Genomic DNA, 14,713 nt, shown 5'->3' on the forward strand with positions numbered 1-14,713 from the left:
GGTATAACACAGTAGTCTGTGATAAAGTGCATTAAAGCCCACATGCTGCAGGCATAACACAGTAGTCTGTGATAATGTGCATTAAAGCCCACATGCTGCAGGTATAATACAGTAGTCTGTGATAATGTGCATTAAAGCCCACATGCTGCAGGTATAACACAGTAGTCTGTGATAATGTGCATTAAAGCCCACATGCTACAGGCATAACACAGTAGTCTGTGATAAAGTGCATTAAAGCCCACATGCTGCAGGCATAACACAGTAGTCTGTGATAAAGTGCATTAAAGCCCACATGCTGCAGGCATAACACAGTAGTCTGTGATAATGTGCATTAAAGCCCACATGCTGCAGGTATAACACAGTAGTCTGTGTGCTCTGCGTGGTGAGTGTTGAGTTATTGCATGCTGTGCTCTTTTGGAAGCTGTGATCATGGGCCACTTGATGAGAGCAGCAGAGATAAGCCATGGATGGTGTGAGGTGAGTTGTCAGACTATATGATCATGTTTTAGATCTGTACACTGAAGTCTCAAATACTGTGCTGATGAGTTAATCCTACAATGTTCTTCATTATGTTTTACACAGGCTCTCCATCACATCAGGCTTGTGCATCCATCATCCCTGATAAACGCTGACTGAAGGATGTGGAGAAGTTTACCAACTTTCAGTAAGACAAACGTATTTCAAGACAAAATTATGAATTGATGAATCTTACTAAAATAGATGAGGGCAATGACTGATGAACTGTCTGTCCCTATACAGCACAGCACAACACCTGACCTGGAATCCTTTCAGAACCACATCCTCTTGTATGCTGCAAAATGCTTTTCATTCAGCTCACCAGTGTATGAGGCACACACTCCTCTGGCACCACACCCACAGGCCTGCAGCCCTGACTCTGATGGTAACAATGTGAGTGATGGCATTAATACTAAAAGTTTCTTATTAGACATGTCTCTGTCTTCAGTACAAAATGCATTCATAAACACACAACATTACTAAAATATTTGCTATTTATCTGTGTGGAATTTTAAAAACATGGGAGGAAAAAATAATTCACTAACATTGAATTATAAATTCTATATTGTGACGGGAACAAAAGCTACTACAATTAGACGACCAAAACATGGAGCATCTACTGTGAAGAAGCCTTAAGACTGCACAACTGTAGTCTCCCATGTAACTTTACATCCCTCATTTTCAGAGAGAAATCCTTGGAAGACTGTTGAAATCTGGGAAGAGACTTCCCAAAACAAGAACACTAAGACCTGATGACCAAAGGAGACTTGGACATCTTCCTGGGATTCCTCCACCACCTACAACAGAACTAGCACAAGACCGCAGCCAATGCAGACACATGTAGTCACTCTAAGCTTCCTGTTGTTCCTCTGCTAACCATCACTGTATCTTCTCTTTCACTCTTACAGAACCTGCCTGTATGAAAAGTGTAAAGTTGTATCATCATACACCGTGTAACAGATATGTAAATAATGTGAAGAACTGTAAATATTGTATATTGAAAATAAAACACAAGACTGTTTAAAGAAAACAAACTTTATTTGCATTCACTTGGCTCAAAGTAAAATATTAAATATGTCAAAAGTAATTTACATTGTCAATATGACTATAGAGTACTTGGTATTATAGAAGCAAGTCAGTGTGTTTTATTGAGGTGTAAGAAGTAGATACGACCTGCTTGTTTAACCTTTCTTGCTTTTATACAATTGATATTAGTCTGCAGAGTCTAAACCCAGTGCAGTGGCCCTGAGTGTCTGGATATGTGTCTCTAATTCTTCATACAGTGCTGCTATGGATCCCCACTCTGTTGCCCTCAGATAAAATCCATGCTGCCACAACACATGCCGCCTGCATGCTGTTTATCTGTATTGTCTTTGTTCCACGCCTGGCTCCGGGTCTTCATCAGCAGCAAAGTGTCGTTCATTGCAGCACAGGCCTGAAGCAGATCCTCTCCCCTTCCTCTGTCCACTGCTGAAAGCTCAGGTTCAGTCCAGCTGGAGGAGTGTGTTGTCCCCTCTGTTTCAGTGCTGAGGTCCTGCTTTGAGATAGTGTGTGAAATAAATGCAGATAAATGTTAGCTAATTCAATTTTCATAAACTAAACTACGGAGTTTACAAAGTTTACTTGTTGTCACTTTTCAGACAGTAACTCTACGTATATACAGATTAATACTTTACCTCGTCGCTTTGAATCCTGCAGGAAGTTGTCTTGCACGAAGAAAAGTAGAGTTAAAAAGACGATCCGTTCTCCATCTGTTGCTCCCAAAACAAATGCACGCCTTGGTAAGAGGCACGTCTTTGCGACAGTGGGCGAGGGTGCTCGTGGGAAATTGAGTCTTTATCCCAGAAAACACTACCAATTCAGTCCAAAGGTGTCACTGCAAACAACGGCCGACGGAAAGTCCTCATAGCCCCTTAAAAGCCTGTGGGATTTATTAAGCAAAATGTGTCCTCAGGCCTAAACGCCTTTTTCACAAAGTCACCTTTTCGTGTGCCACGCAGCCCTGGTTGTCACCAGTGACCCCGGAATCACCACAAACCTTGTACACATGGTCACAATGAATATACAGCCAGCTCAGCCTCCTAGCTCAAAGGATTTCTGAAATTTCCTTGAAAATATCTCAAAAAGGCGACTTTTAACCACCTTTTGGTGGATTTTCACACCTGGGAAGGTAGCACCTGTCTGAAAATCACACCACACACTCTACCTATGGTCCCTGTGAATACTGTATGAGCTCAGCCCTCTATCTTAAAGCTTGTGGGATTTATTAAACAAAAGGTGTCGTCAGGCCTAATTGCCTTTTTCACAAAGTCACCTTTTCGTACACCACGCGGCCCTGGTTGTCACCAGTGGCCCCAAAATCACCACAAACCTTGTACATGCACTCATGATGAACACACAGCCATCTCAGCTTTGTGGCTCAAAGGATTTCTGAAATTTCACTGATGAAAACTCAAAAAGGCGACTTTTCAAAACTTTTTGATGAACTTTCACACTTGGCAAGGTAGCACCTGTCTGAAAAATACAACATGGATTCTAACTATGGTCCTTGTGAATACTGTATGAGCTCAGCCCTCTATCTTAAAGCCTGTGGGATTTATTAAGCAAAATGTGTCCTCGGGCCTAATCGCCTTTTTCACAAAGTCACCTTTTCGTACGCCACGCAGCCCTGGTTGTCACCAGTGACCCCAAAATCACCACAAACCTTGTACACATGGTCATGATTAACATACAGTCAGCTCAGCCTTGTAGTTCAAAGCATTTCTGAAATTTTGATGAAAAACACAGAAAAAGGTGAGTTTTTACCATTTTTTCAGTGACCTTTGACACTTAGGAAGGTAGCACCTGTCTGAGAAACACACCACACATTGCACTTATAGTAATGATGAATACTGTGCAAGCTCAGCCCTCTATCTTAAAGCATCTAGGATTTATTCAAGAAAAGGTGTCCTCAGGCCTCCTCGCCTTTTTCGGTAAAGTGTGGAAATCATGCCTTTTCGTACGCCACGCGGCCCTAGTTGCCACCAGTGACTCCAAAATCACCACAAACCTGGTAGATGCACTCATGATGAACACACAGCCAGCTCAGACTCCTAGTTCAAATGATTTCTGAAATTTCCTTGAAAATATCTCATAAAGGCGACTTTGAACCACCTTTTGGTGGATTTTCACACCTGGGAAGGTAGCACCTGTCTGAAAATCACACCACACACTCTACCTATGGTCCTTTTGAAAACTGAATGAGCTCAGCCCTCTATCTTAAAGCTTGTTGGATTTATTAAACAAAAGGTGTCGTCGGGCCTAATCACCTTTTTCACAAAGTCACCTTTTCGTACGCCACGCGGCCCTGGTTGTCACCAGTGACCCCAAAATCACCACAAACCTTGTAGATGCACTCATGATGAACACACAGCCAGCTCAGACTCCTAGTTCAAAGCATTTCTGAAATTTTGATGAAAAACACAGAAAAAGGTGAGTTTTTACCATTTTTTCAGTGACCTTTGACACTTAGGAAGGTAGCATCTGTCTGTAAATCACACCACACATTGCACCTATGGTCCTTGTGAATACTGTGAAAGCTCAGCCCTCTATCTTAAAGCATCTAGGATTTATTCAAGAAAAGGTATCCTCAGGCCTCCTCGCCTTTTTCGGTAAAGTGTGGAAATCTTGCCTTTTCGTACACCATGCGTCCCTCGTTGCCACCAGTGACTCCAAAATCACCACAAACCTTGTACATGCACCCATGATGAACATACAGTCAGCTCAGCTTTATGGCTCAAAGGATTTCTGAAATTTCACTGATAAAAACTCAAAAAGGCGACTTTTCAAAACTTTTTGATGAACTTTCACACTTGGCAAGGTAGCACCTGTCTGAAAATCACAACATGCAGTCTAACTATGGTCCTAGTGAATACTGTACGAGCTCAGCCCTCTATCTTAAAGCCTGTGGGATTTATTAAGCAAAATGTGTCCTCGGGCCTAATCGCCTTTTTCACAAAGTCACCTTTTCGTACGCCATGGGCCCTCGTTGCCACCAGTGACTCCAAAATCACCACAAACCTTGTACATGCAGCCATGATGAACATACAGCCAGCTCAGCCTCCTAGCTCAAAGGATTTCTGAAATTTCCTTGAAAATATCTCAAAAAGGCGACTTTTAACCACCTTTTGGTGGATTTTCACACCTGGGAAGGTAGCACCTGTCTGAAAATCACACCACACACTCTACCTATGGTCCTTTTGAAAACTGAATGAGCTCAGCCCTCTATCTTAAAGCTTGTGGGATTTATTAAACAAAAGGTGTCGTCGGGCCTAATCGCCTTTTTCACAAAGTCACCTTTTCGTACGCCACGCGGCCCTGGTTGCCACCAGTGACCCCAAAATCACCACAAACCTGGTAGATGCACTCATGATGAACACACAGCCAGCTCAGCCTTGTAGTTCAAAGCATTTCTGAAATTTTGATGAAAAACACAGAAAAAGGTGAGTTTTTACCATTTTTTCAGTGACCTTTGACACTTAGGAAGGTAGCACCTGTCTGAAAAACACACCACACATTGCACTTATAGTAATGATGAATACTGTGCAAGCTCAGCCCTCTATCTTTTTTTTTGTGATCAATTGTTTATTGTTTATTTTGTGTTACAGTGGCTTTGACATTGTTAAAAAAAAAAAAAAAAACAGGTTCCGGTGTCATGGCGGCGGCGTAGGTAATCTCGGCGTCTACCCTCCTCAAACTTTGCAAAAACTAAACGGTTGTTAGGACAGCTTTATGCTCTGCAAGCGTGCATCTACTCTTGCTTCTCTCAACTCAAAGCAAATGCGGGAAACAAGACAGAAAAGCGCATCCAAACAAGTGGTGATGGCTCACTTACACAGTGGACTCGGCGAAGAGAATGCGGCCCTGGCGAAAGTTATGGAGGAGCTCATTGCAAGACACTTCAGAGAGGCCGATGAAAAATCTGAAGCGCGTGCCAACAGACTTGAAAAAAGAATTGACAGCATGAACGCTATTTTATCCCGACACACTGAAGAAATAAGAACTATTCGCTCTGAAACTGTGACCCTCCAAGAGCGCCTTACCAGCGTGGAAAAATCTGCAGCAGGATGCCCGAAACTTCTTGAAGCTTTGGAGAGCAAACTTACAGACATGGAAGACAGGGCACGCAGGGACAATCTTCTCATTTTCAACCTTAAAGAAGGAACTGAGGGCCCAAATGCTCTTGCTTACCTGACGGAGTATATTCCAAAATGGTTCCCTGCCTTCGTTTCTGCCCCACCAGAGCTGATGAGAGGTCATCGTCTCGGTCATCTGTCCAACTCCGGTCCCGGGAACGCTCAACGCTCACGCCCATTGATTGTGAAGTGCCTCCGATACACGGACAGAGATCGTCTGCTCAACGAGGCAAGAAAGAATCCACCAGAGGTGACTGGAATCCAGCTGAAGTTCGCTCCAGACTACAGCCAGGCTACAGCAAAACGCCGCAAACCCTGCTATAAGGTTATGCATGAAGCACGCACCAGAGGCTTCCAGGCTTTCCTCCTGTACCCGGCTACAATCAAGCTATCCCGGGGAAGCAACATCTTCACCTTCTCGGAGCTGGGTGAGGCCGAAAAATTCCTCGCTTCTCTTGGAAAAGAGTAACGGCTTCGGCGGGTCGAGGATAGAAAACTCCAGAAGCGGTAAGGCTGATCCAGACACTGACTTTGTAGAGCGCCTTTTCTCTTTTCCGCTCCCCTTTAAAGGGATTTATGGATCTAGAAGTAAACAACAGTAGGAACTATGAGTCCTAAACGGGAGTGTTTTTGGTTTTTCCTCTTTGTTTCTCCCATTCTCTCATGACTGAACAGTTAAGAGATGCATGCGCTCTTCTCACCTGCGAACTGTACGCGCCGTTTATGTTACAAACTTGATTTACGCATGCAGTGACTCATGGTGAGTTCACTGGCTGGGAATTTTCAGTTGCGTTATCGAACTAGGAAAAAGGCATTTTCTTGGCTGTCCCACAGCTTAAACACAACTAATAACTATGGAGGGTGGATGAGGGGACCACGTTCACTCATGGACACTGGTGGAACTAGATTATGTTGGGGGGTGGGTTTACTCTTCTCCCTTCATTGGAGGGAGGAAAGTATTGGGTGGGTAAGGCAGAGTGGCAAAGTGAACTGTTTAAAAATCCTTATTTCTTTCCTTTGTTTTATTTCTTTTTGTTGTTTCTTTTTCTCCTTTCTCTCAATTTTGTATTCTTTTTCATTGTTTATGTATGTGAGGGTGGATTCGGGGGGAGGGGGGTGGCAGGTATCCTATTTACCAGGTATCAAGTTTACTTCAGATTTCTTCTGTGCTATTGTTTACCATTTCTGAGCATAAGTGGATATGAATAAGATTACTGTTTTATCTTGGAACTGTCGAGGTCTTAATTCACCCCAGAAGCGCACCAGCACCCTGGAGCTCCTTAATAGGAAAAATGTTCATTTTGCCTTTATCCAGGAATCACACTTTCTGAAAGATGATGTACATAGATTTCAAAATAAACATTATCATGTCATTGCTTCCTCTTGTCACACTACGAAAAGCAAAGGGGTCTTAATAGCTGCAAAGCGCAATCTAACCTATGATATGCTAGGGACAGGTGGGAGCAATGATGGTCGGATTACTTCTTGTAAAATAGCTTTACATGGCATTAAGATTGCTTTAATATGTGCATACACCCCCAATTCTTTTGACCAACACTTTTATGATTCACTGGCCTCCACATTATTAGACCTTCCAGAATACCATCTTATGATAGGGGGGGACTTTAATGGTCCTTGTGTATAGTGTATGAGCTCAGCCCTCTATCTTAAAGCCTGTGGGATTTATTAAACAAAAGGTGTCTTCAGGCCTAATCGCCTTTTTCACAAAGTCACCTTTTCGTACGCCATGCGTCCCTCGTTGCCACCAGTGACTCCAAAATCACCACAAACCTTGTACTTGCAGCCATGATGAACATACAGCCAGCTCAGCCTCCTAGCTCAAAGGATTTCTGAAATTTCCTTGAAAATATCTCAAAAAGGCGACTTTTAACCACCTTTTGGTGGATTTTCACACCTGGGAAGGTAGCACCTGTCTGAAAATCACACCACACACTCTACCTATGGTCCTTGTGAATACTGTACGAGCTCAGCCCTCTATCTTAAAGCTTGTGGGATTTATTAAACAAAAGGTGTCGTCAGGCCTAATCGCCTTTTTCACAAAGTCACCTTTAAGTACGCCACGCGGCCCTGGTTGTCACCAGTGACCCCAAAATCCCCACAAACCTTGTAGATGCACTCATGATGACCACACAGCCAGCTCAGACTCCTAGTTCAAAGCATTTCTGAAATGTTGATGAAAAACACAGAAAAAGGTGAATTTTTACCATTTTTTCAGTGACCTTTGACACTTAGGAAGGTAGCATCTGTCTGTAAATCACACCACACATTGCACCTATGGTCCTTGTGAATACTGTGCAAGCTCAGCCCTCTATCTTAAAGCATCTAGGATTTATTCAAGAAAAGGTGTCCTCAGGCCTCCTCGCCTTTTTCGGTAAAGTGTGGAAATCGTGCCTTTTCGTACGCCATGCGTCCCTCGTTGCCACCAGTGACTCCAAAATCACCACAAACCTTGTACATGCACCCATGATGAATATACAGCCAGCTCAGCTTTGTGGCTCAAAGGGTTTCTGAAATTTCACTGATAAAAACTCAAAAAGGCGACTTTTCAAAACTTTTTGATGAACTTTCACACTTGGCAAGGTAGCTACTGTCTGAGAATCACAACATGCATTCTAACTATGGTCCTAGTGAATACTGTACGAGCTCAGCCCTCTATCTTAAAGCCTGTGGGATTTATTAAACAAAATGTGTCCTCGGGCCTAATCGCCTTTTTCACAAAGTCACCTTTTCGTACGCCACGCGGCCCTGGTTGTCACCAGTGACCCCAAAATCACCACAAACCTTGTACACATGGTCATGATGAACACACAGCCAGCTTAGCCTCCTAGTTCAAAGCATTTCTGAAATGTTGATGAAAAACACAGAAAAAGGTGAGTTTTTACCATTTTTTCAGTGACCTTTGACACTTAGGAAGGTAGCACCTGTCTGAAAAACACACCACACATTGCACTTATAGTAATGATGAATACTGTGCAAGCTCAGCCCTCTATCTTAAAGCATCTAGGATTTATTCAAGAAAAGGTGTCCTCAGGCCTCCTCGCCTTTTTCGGTAAAGTGTGGAAATCGTGCCTTTTCGTACACCACGCGGCCCTCGTTGCCACCAGTGACTCCAAAATCACCACAAACCTTGTACTTGCAGCCATGATGAACATACAGCCAGCTCAGCCTCCTAGCTCAAAGGATTTCTGAAATTTCCTTGAAAATATCTCAAAAAGGCGACTTTTAACCATCTTTTGGTGGATTTTCACACCTGGGAAGGTAGCACCTGTCTGAAAATCACACCACACACTCTACCTATGGTCCTTGTGAATACTGTACGAGCTCAGCCCTCTTTCTTAAAGCTTGTGGGATTTATTAAACAAAAGGTGTCGTCAGGCCTAATCGCCTTTTTCACAAAGTCACCTTTTCGTACGCCACGCGGCCCTGGTTGTCACCAGTGACCCCAAAATCACCACAAACCTTGTAAATGCACTCATGATGAACACACAGCCAGCTCAGACTCCTAGTTCAAAGCATTTCTGAAATGTTGATGAAAAACACAGAAAAAGGTGAGTTTTTACCATTTTTTCAGTGACCTTTGACACTTAGGAAGGTAGCATCTGTCTGTAAATCACACCACACATTGCACCTATGGTCCTTGTGAATACTGTGCAAGCTCATCCCTCTATCTTAAAGCATCTAGGATTTATTCAAGAAAAGGTGTCCTCAGGCCTCCTCGCCTTTTTCGGTGAAGTGTGGAAATCGTGCCTTTTCGTACGCCATGCGTCCCTCGTTGCCACCAGTGACTCCAAAATCACCACAAACTTTGTACATGCACCCATGATGAACATACAGCCAGCTCAGCTTTGTGGCTCAAAGGATTTCTGAAATTTCACTGATAAAAACTCAAAAAGGTGACTTTTCAAAACTTTTTGATGAACTTTCACACTTGGCAAGGTAGCACCTGTCTGAAAATCACAACATGCATTCTAACTATGGTCCTAGTGAATACTGTACGAGCTCAGCCCTCTATCATAAAGCTTGTGGGATTTATTAAACAAAAGGTGTCTTCAGGCCTAATCGCCTTTTTCACAAAGTCACCTTTTCGTACGCCACGCGGCCCTGGTTGTCACCAGTGACCCCAAAATCACCACAAACCTTGTAGATGCACTCATGATGAACACACAGCCAGCTCAGACTCCTAGTTCAAAGCATTTCTGAAATTTTGATGAAAAACACAGAAAAAGGTGAGTTTTTACCATTTTTTCAATGACCTTTGACACTTAGGAAGGTAGCATCTGTCTGTAAATCACACCACACATTGCACCTATGGTCCTTGTGAATACTGTGCAAGCTTGGCACTGCCGAACCTCCAAGAATATTATTATGCCGCCCAACTCCGGCCCTTGATAGGTTGGTGTGATGCTAATTATTTTACAGTATGGAAGGAGATTGAACTGAACATGGAAGGGTGCCACGTGCAGAGTATGATTGCAAACAGAAACATGTATAAGGAAAAGGAGGGATTGATGAATTCGGTCGTTGGGTTCACCTTGGGAATCTGGTTTAAAGTAGTCAAGACATATAAATTGGAGAATGAAGCAAAGTTTTTGAGTTGGATGGCCTACGACACTAATTTCAAACCAGGGACTCTCAACCAAAGGTTTAAACAGTGGGCAAATAGAGGCATAACAATAATTGACACACTGATTGAAAGAGGAGAAATCAAAAGTTTTCTAAAACTAAGGAGAGAATATGACTTAGAAAAAAAAGATTTCTACATGTACCTACAAATCAGAGATTATTTTAACAAGGAGATAAGGCCTGGTTCCCTGTGTGAATTAAATGGACTGGTTGTAACACTGTGTAATGCATACAGAGGTACAGTTAAGAGAATCATTTCGGTGTTATATCAAAATATGGTGAGAAATAGAACAACTTCCACTCTGTACATTAGAGATAAATGGGAAAAGGAACTGAAGAAAAAAATAACCATGGAACAGTGGCATAACATGTGTAGGACACAGAGTAGATCATCAAGCTCTAGAATGAGGAGGGAATACGGATGGAGAAATATTGTGAGATTTTTCATCACACCCAAAATCAAAGGAAAATTCTCAACTGTTCCACAGCCTTGCTGGAGACGGTGTGGTGAGCATGATGTTGATCACGCTCATGTATTTTGGCAATGTGTTAAAATGACTGAGTACTGGGATGAGGTGTGGAAAGGAATGACAGCAATTTTAGGTTATAGGCTTCCTAAGACGTGTGAAGTGCTGTATCTGGGAGATTTAACACAGGAGAATATACAAAGCAAAGACATGTACCTGGTTGGACTACTACTACTGGCATCAAAGAAAGCAATAACAAGAAAGTGGTATATGGAGGACCCCCCCACTCGGAGAAACGGGTTGGACATTGTTGAAAAACTACACGATATGGAGAACTTCACACATAACTTAAGACTTCAACAATCTGCCTGCCAAGAAACATGGAAAAAATGGACTGACTTTATAACCCATCAAAAAGTTTGAAGAGAATGGTTGATTTTAAAGGAGGCTAAAATAACATTTGTTAACTGACACCAATGTTTGTTTGATGTGTTTGTTTTGATGTAACCTTATCAAGAAAAGCAAATAAAATATAAGTTATAAAAAAAACCAAAAAAAACAAAAGGTGTCATCAGGCCTAATCGCCTTTTTCACAAAGTCACCTTTTCATACCCCACGCGGCCCTGGTTGCCACCAGTGACTCCAAAATCACCACAAACCTTGTACTTGCACCCATGATGAACATACAGCCAGCTCAGCCTCCTAGCTCAAAGGATTTCTGAAATTTCCTTGAAAATATCTCAAAAAGGCGACTTTTAACCATCTTTTGGTGGATTTTCACACCTGGGAAGGTAGCCCCTGTCTGAAAATCACACCACACACTCTACCTATGGTCCTTGTGAATACTGTACGAGCTCAGCCCTCTATCTTAAAGCTTGTGGGATTTATTAAACAAAAGGTGTCGTCAGGCCTAATCGCCTTTTTCACAAAGTCACCTTTTCGTACGCCACGCGGCCCTGGTTGTCACCAGTGACCCCAAAATCACCACAAACCTTGTAAATGCACTCATGATGAACACACAGCCAGCTCAGACTCCTAGTTCAAAGCATTTCTGAAATGTTGATGAAAAACACAGAAAAAGGTGAGTTTTTACCATTTTTTCAGTGACCTTTGACACTTAGGAAGTAGCACCTGTCTGTAAATCACACCACACTTGCAATACTGTGCAAGCTCAGCCCTCTATCTTAAAGCATCTAGGATTTATTCAAGAAAAGGTGTCCTCAGGCCTCCTCGCCTTTTTCGTTAAGTTTGGAAATCGTGCCTTTTCGTACGCCACGCGGCCCTCGTTGCCACCAGTGACCCCAAAATCACCACAAACCTTGTACTTGCACCCATGATGAACATACAGACAGCTCAGCCTCCTAGCTCAAAGGATTTCTGAAATTTTTCATGAAAATATCTCAAAAAGGCGACTTTTAACCACCTTTTGGTGGATTTTCACACCTGGGAAGGTAGCACCTGTCTGAAAATCACAACATGCATTCTAACTATGGTCCTAGTGAATACTGTACGAGCTCAGCCCTCTATCTTAAAGCCTGTGGGATTTATTAAGCAAAATGTGTCCTCGGGCCTAATCGCCTTTTTCACAAAGTCACCTTTTTGTACGCCACGCAGCCCTGGTTGTCACCAGTGACCCCAAAATTACCACAAACCTTGTACACATGGTCATGATGAACACACAGCCAGCTCAGCCTTGTAGTTCAAAGCATTTCTGAAATGTTGATGAAAAACACAGAAAAGGGTGAGTTTTTACCATTTTTTCAGTGACCTTTGACACTTAGGAAGTAGCACCTGTCTGAAAAATACACCACACATTGCACCTATGGTCCTTGTGAATACTGTGCAAGCTCAGCCCTCTATCTTAAAGCATCTAAGATTTATTCAAGAAAAGGTGTCCCCAGGCCTCCTCGCCTTTTTCGGTAAAGTGTGGAAATCGTGCCTTTTCGTACGCCACGCGTCCCTCGTTGCCACCAGTGACTCCAAAATCACCACAAACCTTGTACTTGCACCCATGATGAACACACAGCCAGCTCAGCCTCCTAGCTCAAAGGATTTCTGAAATTTCCTTGAAAATATCTCAAAAAGGCGACTTTTAATTACCTTTTGGTGGATTTTCACACCTGGGAAGGTAGCACCTGTCTGAAAATCACAACATGCATTCTAACTATGGTCCTAGTGAATACTGTACAAGCTCAGCCCTCTATCTTAAAGCCTGTGGGATTTATTTAGCAAAATGTGTCCTCGGGCCTAATCGCCTTTTTCACAAAGTCACCTTTTCGTACGCCACGCAGCCCTGGTTGTCACCCGTGACCCCAAAATCACCACAAACCTTGTAGATGCACTCATGATGAACACACAGCCAGCTCAGACTCCTAGTTCAAAGGATTTCTGAAATTTCCTTGAAAATATCTCAAAAAGGCGACTTTTAATCACCTTTTGGTGGATTTTCACACCTGGGAAGGTAGCACCTGTCTGAAAATCACACCACACACTCTACCTATGGTCCTTGTGAATACTGTATGAGCTCAGCCCTCTATCTTAAAGCTTGTGGGATTTATTAAACAAAAGGTGTCGTCGGGCCTAATCGCCTTTTTCACAAAGTCACCTTTTCGTACACCACGCGGCCCTGGTTGTCACCAGTGACCCCAAAATCACCACAAACCTGGTAGATGCACTCATGATGAACACACAGCCAGCTCAGACTCCTAGTTCAAAGCATTTCTGAAATTTTGATGAAAAACACAGAAAAAGGTGAGTTTTTACCATTTTTTCAGTGACCTTTGACACTTAGGAAGGTAGCACCTGTCTGAAAAACACACCACACATTGCACTTATAGTAATGATGAATACTGTGCAAGCTCAGCCCTCTATCTTAAAGCATCTAGGATTTATTCAAGAAAAGGTGTCCTCAGGCCTCCTCGCCTTTTTCGGTAAAGTGTGGAAATCGTGCCTTTTCGTACGCCATGCGTCCCTCGTTGCCACCAGTGACTCCAAAATCACCACAAACCTTGTACTTGCACCCATGATGAATATACAGCCAGCTCAGACTCCTAGTTCAAAGCATTTCTGAAATTTTGATGAAAAACACAGAAAAAGGTGAGTTTCAAAATGAATGTGCTACCACGACTCCTGTACCTGTTTCAGTGTTTGCCGGTGCAAATTCCCGCCTCTCAATTTCAAGAGTGGGACAAAAAAATTTCACGATTCATCTGGAATGGGCATAAACCAAGAATTAGATTCCCTACACTTCAGATACCCAAAGACGAGGGAGGCTTGGCACTGCCGAACCTCCAAGAATATTATTATGCCGCCCAACTCCGGCCCTTGATAGGTTGGTGTGATGCTAATTATTTTACAGTATGGAAGGAGATTGAACTGAACATGGAAGAGTGCCACGTGCAGAGTATGATTGCAAACAGAAACATGCATAAGGCAAAGGAGGGATTGATGAATTCGGTCGTTGGGTTCACCTTGGGAATCTGGTTTAAAGTAGTCAAGACATATAAATTGGAGAATGAAGCAAAGTTTTTGAGTTGGATGGCCTACGACACTAATTTCAAAGCAGGGACTCTCAACCAAAGGTTTAAACAGTGGGCAAATAGAGGCATAACAATAATTGACACACTGATTGAAAGAGGAGAAATCAAAAGTTTTCTAAAACTAAGGAGAGAATATGACTTAGAAAAAAAAGATTTCTACATGTACCTACAAATCAGAGATTATTTTAACAAGGAGATAAGGCCTGGTTCCCCGTGTGAATTAAATGGACTGGTTGTAACACTGTGTAATGCATACAGAGGTACAGTTAAGAGAATAATTTCGGTGTTATATCAAAATATGGTGAGAAATAGAACAACTTCCACTCTGTACATTAGAGATAAATGGGAAAAGGAACTGAAGAAAAAAATAACC

The 14,713-nt window shown here is 42.6% G+C and overlaps 1 long non-coding RNA gene across 1 annotated transcript; it reads left to right on the forward strand.

Moving 5' to 3' along the window:
• Positions 1 to 330: 330 nt before the first annotated feature.
• Positions 331 to 1,342, forward strand: LOC117822446. The gene is made up of 4 exons (XR_004633176.1): positions 331 to 477; positions 583 to 664; positions 760 to 909; positions 1,202 to 1,342. It is a non-coding gene; the product is annotated as an uncharacterized LOC117822446 (long non-coding RNA).
• Positions 1,343 to 14,713: the final 13,371 nt, after the last annotated feature.

This window comes from Notolabrus celidotus, chromosome 1, assembly GCF_009762535.1.
Source record: "Notolabrus celidotus isolate fNotCel1 chromosome 1, fNotCel1.pri, whole genome shotgun sequence".
In the NCBI taxonomy this organism is placed as follows: Eukaryota; Metazoa; Chordata; class Actinopteri; order Labriformes; family Labridae; genus Notolabrus; species Notolabrus celidotus.